Consider the following 8,716-nt stretch of genomic DNA (forward strand, 5'->3'; position numbering starts at 1 on the left):
TGTTATTCAGGTAACGAGGGGCTAGAAGAACCTTCCAGGGAGAAGAAAAAGCATGTGCAAAGGCCCTGGGGTGGGAAGGAGCAGAGTGGGTGTGCAGAAGGGAGAAGAAGGCGCTGTGTCTGAGTGAGAGGGGTGTGAAGAAAAAATAGACAGGAAGGTGGGACCAACCCTGCAGGGCCTTTCTGACCCATCAGGGAAGGTTGTCTTTAAACCAATGATGCCTTCATTCTAAGAACAATAGAAGGCATTAAGCAAGGCAGTGATATAATCAGGTTTGCATTTTACAAAGATGGCCTGGACTGTGTTGTGAAGAATGAGTGGAGTGAAAGCAAGAACACCAGTCAGAAGACTGTGGAGTTGTCCAGGTGAGAGGAAACAAGGGCGGGGGTTAGGTCATGAAGGTGGGGATGGAGAGAAGGGGAAGAAGCTGTGAGATCTTCAGGCAAGGCTTGGTGATGGTTGGGGCATAGGGGACCAGGGTGGGAGGGGGGCTGTTGAAAATGACCTCTAGATTTCTAAACAGTCTTTGAGCCATTGACTAAAAGAGGAAGACCAGGTTTGGGGATGACGAGCAGGAATTGAGTCATGATCATGTTGAGTTTGCATTGCCTTTGAGGCATCCTAGTGGCAGTTGGGCAGAGGGTCTGGAGCTCAGGGAAGAGGTGGATAGGGGGTTTTGTGTCCTTCCAGCCCCCAGTCCTAGGAGGAGGGACCCTCAGGAGCCCCTCTGTATCCAGTACCTTCCAGAAGCAACCAACCTCATCTGTCTTTTTTAAAAAAATAAATTTATTTATTTAATTAATTTATTTTTGGCTGCGCTTGGTCTTCATTGCTGCATGCGGGCTTTCTCTGGTTGTGGAGAGCGGGGGCTACTCTTCGTTGCCGTGGCTTCTTTCGTTGTGGTGGCTTCTCTTGTTGCGGAGCACGGGCTCTAGGCGTGCGGGCTTCAGTAGTTGTGGCACATGGGCTCAGTAGTTGTGGCATGCAGGCTCAGTAGTAATGGCTTGCGGGCTCTAGAGCATAGGCTCAGTAGTTGTGGCACACGGGCTTAGCTTAGCTGCTCCTTGGCATGTGGGATCTTCCCAGACCAGAGCTCGAACCCGTGTCCCCTGCATTGGCAGGCAGATTCTTAACCACTGTGCCACCACTGTGCCTTATCTGTCTTCAGATCAGCACTTTGGGCTTATTTCTAATCCCAAGGTAGGCAGAACACTGGGGAATGTGATAAGCATCTTCCCACATTATGTGTATTAAACATGCATCTTCCCTATATGGCGATGGTATCTTCTGAAGCGTAAGTCAGCACCTGAAAAGGAATTCCAGGCTAGTTCCAGGAGAGTATATACATTGTGAAGGACATGATTTAGATGCAAAAACTTTACAATTTCTGGGATCTTTTGACGGTTTGTGGGGATGAGGGGACAGAATATTTGAAGTCAGGACAATATCAGAAAACTGAGGCTATGTGGTTTCCCCCAGAAGGCAAGCAAAGGGAAGGAAAGGAAAAGAGGATCTGTTATTTAGGAACATCTACTGAATGCCAGAACTTAGGCTAGTTTTTTTTTCTTTTCGTTTTAATAGTATCACACTATTCTCACAAAAGCGAGGTAGCCCATTTTACAGATGAGAAAACTGAGGCTCAGAGAGGTTAGATAACCTGCCCCAAATTGCAGAGGGAGTAAGGGTTGGAGCTAGAATTCTAACCCAAGCTCGTGCTCTTTGCACCACATCAGCAGTATATGAAAGTGCAGTTTTATCTGAAGCCCAGGAGGGATTTGGCTTCCTTGAGGACCAGGTGCCAGGAGGGTAAGGAGTCACACTCTGTGCACGCACTGCCCAGCAGGAGCCCAGAGCTCAGCTGCTTTAGGTTCCCGGTTGCTCTGCTCTCAGTCCAGTAGTCAGCACGGGGACCTCAGCCCTCACTTAGTGGTCTCACTCCCCCTTCACCTGCAGGAACTTTCCACCTCAGCACCCTTGCTCTTCTCACTGTCCCCTGGGAATGCCCCGTGCCTTCTCACCTCCACACATGGTCCCGCTGTGACTCCTTTAGAATGCCTGGTTCTAAAGGAGAATGCCTGGTTCTGCCCAAGCCCTGCCCGCCACAGCCCAGCTCCTGGCACACTGCCTCTCATCCTTCATAACCCAGCTCAGGGGTCTCCTGTGAACCCTTCCTGATCCTCCGGGCCGAGCTGAGATCCTCCCTCTCCTGGGCCAGGATGGCACCTAAAAGCCAAGGCCAAGTTCAAATCCTGACTCCTCCACTTAGGAGCTCTGTGACTTAGGGCAAGTTGCTTAAGCTCTGGGGCGTCCCAGTCTGCTCCTCTATAAAGTGGGGATCATAATGGTCCTCACTTCACAGGCTCTTGGGAAGATTAATGAGATGATGAAAGTAAGATTCTTAGCCCAGTGCTAGGCACATGTGAGCCCTCAGTGAGAGATGGTCATTGTATAGCTCGGGGCCCACTTTTTGTATTTATTTACTTGTCTGTAAATAAATTTATAAATTTATTTACTTGTCTGTAAGTTCCAACAGGCTGGGAGCTTCTTGAAGGACAGAACCTTTTTTTTCAGTATTCCCAGGGCCTACCACAGGCCTGATACATATTAGGTGTCAGTGGACATTTGTTGAATGAATGGACAGATGCTAGTGTCTTTTTTCTATATATCTTGCTTCCCTCCCCTGCATCTGGCTTTTTAAGGTAACTGTTGGGTTTCATGCTCAGTTGTACCCTTCACAAAGCCCAGCCTACACACAGGAGGAGCTCAGCAAAGGTCTCTGCTTCATTTCCTAATCAGCCCTTTCCCAGACAAGTGGAATCCAGCCTCTGATCCACACATGCAGCGCCCGTCCTCTTGGGTGTAATGGATGCAGATTTCTCATTGCCCACATGTCTCACCTTCCTTGCTGAGAACTGTGTTAAGTGGCTGCTCAGCACCTCAAGTGCACAAATATCCCTTTGAAAATTATTACGTTCCCCTTCTGTTGGCAGAACGTGCCATGTGAAACGGCACAACCTCACGTTGACTGCGGGGGTATGCTTTCTGCTTCCGCCTCAGGGGCAGTGCTGGAGGCCAAAAGGCCTTGCCAGGGTTCCCAGTGCCTGCTTTGCCAAGTATTGGCTGGACTTGGGGGCCAGTGGGGGAACTGATTCTGCGTTAACCTGAGCTGACCTAGGCAAGGCTGGCATCAACATCATATTATCATTTTCTTCATCACTGACACCAGTACCACAACCATTACTACCATTACTATCACCATCACCACCACCACCACCACCAATCAGCACCACCACCACCACCATCACCACCATCACCACTATCACCAACATGGCCACCATCATCAGGACCACCATCAGCACCACCACCATCACCACCAACATGGCCACCAACACCACCATCACCACCAATCAGCACCACCACCATCACCACCACCAACATGGCCACCATCAGCACCACCACCATCACCACCAACATGACCACCATCACCACCACCTCCACGGTCACCACTATCACCAACATGGCCACCATCACCACCAATCAGCACCACCACCATCACCACCATCAGCACCACCAACATGGCCACCATCAGCACCACCACCATCACCACCACCACCATCACTACCATCACCACCACCACCATCACCACCACCATCACCACCACCACCACTACCACCACCACCACCACCACCACCATCACCACCACCACCATCACTACCATCATCACCACCTCCACCACCACCAACAACAGGGCCACCATCACCACCATCACCATTACCACCACACCATCATTACCACCAGTTTTGCCACCATGATCACCACTGCCATCCACACAGCTATTATCACCACCACCATTATCACTATTGCCACCATCATTGTCACCATCACCACCACAATTACTAATACTATTAATTATCAACATTTATTGAGGGCTTTATCTGTGATAGACGTAGAGCTAAGCACCTTATGTGCATAATTTTATTTAATCTCAAAAGGACCCTGCAGGCAGATACATTTTTAATTCTCATATTACAAATAAGAAAACTGAACTCAGAGAGGTTAAGAAACTTGCCTGACATCACACAGCCAGCAGTTGCAAAATTGATTTTTTAAAAAAACTCAAGCCAGCAGACATTTAGTGAGTGTCCGTCGGCACACAGGATACAGTGTCTCTTATTACAGTGTCTCTTATACAAAAGTAAGTGTGCTTCCTGAACATGGGGGGTCTTTACAGCTCTCTGAGGGAGACGGGACACAAGTAATACAAAGCAGCCTAAAGGCGTGTCTTAGAGAACACAGGCAAATTACCCTGACAGCCACGGGAAAGAAAGATCCTCTGTGGTTAAGACCCGTACCTAGAGGCACCACTCTGCTACATGTGTTTTGATAGAAACCGTCCTAGGCCTTTTGGTCACTTAAGAGCCTGTGGTCTTTATGACTCTGCCCTAGGAGGATGGCCAACTTGAGGGAAGTCTTCGCTGTCCCTCTAACTCCACGTGCTGAAGCCCTGGGCCAATTCCTCTTGCTGCTCTAGGTTTCCCAGGACCATCTTGGTTTCCAGCTGGAAGGGAGTCTAGCAGCCCTCGTGTAGGTGGAGAAAACAAACTCTGAGAAGGGAAAGGACTTACTGAAGGCTCAGAGTAAATGTCTTTTTCTGTTAAGTTCCCTGACAGCTCCAACATTCCGTGAGGACTGTATGGACGCTAAGTTCATCAAGAATGAAAGGGGAAGTACCCACATTAGACTGTCTTTCCTCATCTGCTGGTTTATGCAGTCAGGGGTGAGGGAGGGGCTCCTCCCTCAGTCCCTTCCAAGGGGACCTCAGGACATGCTGGTCGGGCCTGGGAGAAGAGAGCTGAGGGCTCTTCGTCCACCAGTCCTTCAGGGGTTCATATTCCCCGTGGCTGGCCACGGAATCCTTCCCTTGGAGGAGGAAGGTTCCAGAGCTCATGGTGTGGTTTCCAGATGCCTCGCCCAAAAAACAGGCAAACAGCACTTCAGTCCGGGCTTCCTTCCTGGAGTAGCAGCCTGGCGCCTTCTCCCGAGAGGCTGCAGCCGGCCAGAGGGGGTGTTGAAGGGATTTAAAGGTGTTAGGTCCGAGTGATTAACATGTTCACCCCCTGCCCACCCCCAGCCAGCCCTCCCACCCCCGCTCTTTGTCATTCTCTCAAGAGACTACAGCCCATCCTTCAAGTGGCCTTGGGATGACTTCTGGGTCTAAGATGCGTGTTTCTTTGACAGTGACTCGTGCTGAGGTGGACTTGGAGGAGGCAAGATTGCCCGGCTTGAAGAGGGTCACATCTGGTCCCTTCATTTGCTCAGACAACAAATATTTTTTGACCTCCCAGGAAGCATCAGGCTTTGTGCTGGGAATGGGGTCCAGCGGCGAGGACTAAGTAGAAATGGTCTTCGCCCTCGTGGGGAAGACAGACACGACTCCAATAGTTATGAATGGAAAAAAATGGCAAACAGTTTTAAGCTCTACCCCCCAAAGCAGAGACCACTAAGAAAACATGAAACAGGGAGTTAGGAGTGGTTTGGGGATTTCCTTGAGGAAATGATGATTATCATTATTTTACAGATTGGGAAACTGAGGCACAGAAGGAAGGAGGAAGTTGTCCAATATATACAGTTAGTAAGTAGCAGGGTAGGGATTTGAACCCAGGCCCTCTGGCTTTGGAATCCAGCATCTTAGCCATTTTACTGCCAATGTTTCTGGCGGATGAGTGGGTTTAACAAGGCAAAGATGGGGAGAGCAGATGGAACAGAGCCACATGGAAAGTGCCTGGTGGTCTGAAGGGTGCAGATCATTCCAGGAGCCAGATGAGGTCCAGTGCAGCTGGCACGAGGGGGTGAGCTTCAGGAGGGCGGGGGAGAGAAGCGCAGGACCAGACTGCGTGGGGTACAGTAGGAACGTTAGGATTTGGGTCAGGATCCTGGTAGAATGAGGTCCACAGGGCAGGTGCTGTGTCTGTTTTCTTCACCCATGAATACCCAGCTCTGAGCACACTGCCTGGCACGAAGGGGGAGATGGTGGATGATTGAATAAAGAGGGTGTGAACTCCCCTCACTCCAGCCCCCACTCTGCTCGGCTTCCTCAGTTCCCACTGTCTATCTAAATCTCCAGGGATCTTGTTAAAAATACAAATGCTGGGGCTACAGCCCCGAAAACTCCAGTTTAGTAATTCTTCGTTGGGCCTTAGGATCTGTGTTTTCAACAAGCTCCCCAGGTGATTCAGCCTGGCTGTCCCTTGGGTACCCCTGGAAGCCAATAGCTCGGCTTGTATTGGGGGGCACAAAGGGGGCTGCTGCCCTGCAGACACTTGCTGGCGGACACACCTCAAACTCACAGCCTCCCATTGCAGTCTTCATCTATAGCACCGTGGAGAGAAACACTCTTGGGAGAAGGTCTTCCAATGACCAGCAGGCCTCTCTCCCTTTGGTGATGCAGATGTCAGTTCCCGGACGGAGCCTGACCAGCTGACTACCCGAGAATGTGGACTGGATCATTGTTGAACTTGAGTTTCATGCATCCTTACAGACTCCCTGGATGTCTGCTGGGAACCAGGAGGGAGAGAGAAACCAATCAATCAGTCAACCAACCAGCAATTGGTCAACTCAGAAAAGAGGAACAAGAGAGGGGGGTAGAGACAAGGGAGCAAAGTGAAATAAGAGAGGCGGTGGAGAGAGTTTGAGGATGGAGGAGAAGGAGGGAGAGATCAGAGAGACAGAGACTGCGAGGGAAAGAGAACACACCAAACAGGGATGCAGTAGTTCTGGGAAGGTGGTCCTGAGGAACGGCAGTTCTGGGCATCTGACAACCAGGCAGCGATTCCCCAGCCGTTCTTGGAGGGGCTCTGAGGGGGTCACCAGAAAATCTGAGCACGTCTCACAGGTGTTGAGGGTGGTAGTGGGAAACCTACCCCCCCCACCTCTCCTCACTGCCACCTGGGGTTCAGGGCTTCAGCTGCTGGGAAAGGATCCCTTCCCTGCAGCTTCCCGAACCTCAGTCAATTCAGGATTAACTCCCTGCCTGATTGGGATGGCCTGGCCACTCCCGAGGGCTCACCTGGACTCAAAGGCCACCTATTCCTGGTTTCCATCACTGTACAGTGTTAAAGCACGTGAAACAGGTGAGGCTGGAGGGGGTCAGAAAAGGTGGTCACCCCTGGGCTCCACTTTATTTTATTCAGAACTCAAGACCTGATGTGTAGTGGCCCCTGAGGCCTTCTGTATCGGGACAGGCCACTAGGCCATTAGCAGTCATCCAAGCCAGAGCTGGCCCCTTATAGGCAAAGGGTGAGGCTGATGGGTCAGTCTCAGTCTCCCCAGCTACTAAATGAGGGCATGGGACCAGAGATCATACCTTTAGCTATTAATATTGGGCTCCTGCTATGTGTCAAACTCCTTCTGCAGACATTCTAGGACCCCATCCTGACCTGGCCACACTCACCATTCCAACCTCAGCCCTGCCACTTTCCCCACCATTCCCTCTCTTCAGCCTTACCAGCCTCCTAGACACGGAGCCCTTTGCCTCCTCAGGGCCTTTGCACATGCTGTCCCCTCTGCAGAATGTCTCTCCAGGTCTTTGCATGGCTGACTCTTCTTGCCATTTTTCTCTTCAAAGAAGGCTTACGTGATCACCCTGTCTCAGTCACTTGCCATCACATCGCCCAGTTTTATTTTTTGTCACTCTGCTCTCTCCACCCCCAGCATGCACAGACCATTAAAGCAGGGACCTTGGCCTTTTTAGACTCGGGGGTATTCAACCCCCACCCCTACGTCTAGCTCAGTGCCAGGCACACATAGACACTGTGTGTCTATTTTCTAAATAAAATGAATGAATGAATGAATGCAGGTGGAGTAGTTGGTACTTAATTTGTGTAATTTCATGTAGATATCAGGAATCCTTACTTCCATTAGATATTGAGGGGAATGTTATTGTCAGCAGTCTACACCTGAGGACACTGAGGTTCTGAGAGGTGAGGTCATGCAGCTGGAACCCGGACCCAGGATTCTGCCCCCAAAGTCCTCAGTCTTTCCCTTACCCCAGGCTGCTCCTTTGCTGAGCCAGGAGGAGACATCAGCAGTGAGAAAGTTATTATTTGCGTTTAGAGATGGGGAGGTGGTGGCTCAGGGTTAAGTTGCAGGCTCCTAGTTGGTGGTACTCAGCACTGCCACCTACAGGCCTTTTGTGGTGATGATTTTCCTGCCTGTTCCTAGTTCCCAGCTCTGTGATTCTGGGAGGTCCAGGTCAGGGCTGTGGGGAAACGGCGGCTGCGTAGTCTGGATTCAAGTCCCAGCTCTACCATTTACTGGCTGTGTGATGTTAAGCAAGTCACATAACTCTCTGAGCCTCAGTTTCCCCATTGTACAAGAGACAGTGCTTATTGAAGTGCCCGGCCCACAGTAAGTCATGCGAGAGGCATCATCTCACCATCTGGCCACACTCTCACCTCGGGCCACTCCCAGCCAGTTCCTCCCCGGTGCCTTTGCACACACTGTTCTCTGCCTCGATGCCTCGCCCCGCCTCGCCCGCTGGGCAAAGGTCTCATCCTCCTGCAGGGCAGGCACCTCCTCAGGGAAGCTTCCCCCAGACAAATCAGTCCGGGCTTCTCTGGCCCCCACGGTGCTCTGGGCTGATGGGGTTATAAGGGTCAGTGTCCTTGAGGACCTGGGCTGTGTTTTGTTCATCTGTGTCCCCAGTGCCCAACACAGG

This window comes from Globicephala melas, chromosome 1, assembly GCF_963455315.2.
Source record: "Globicephala melas chromosome 1, mGloMel1.2, whole genome shotgun sequence".
NCBI classification, from domain to species: Eukaryota; Metazoa; Chordata; class Mammalia; order Artiodactyla; family Delphinidae; genus Globicephala; species Globicephala melas.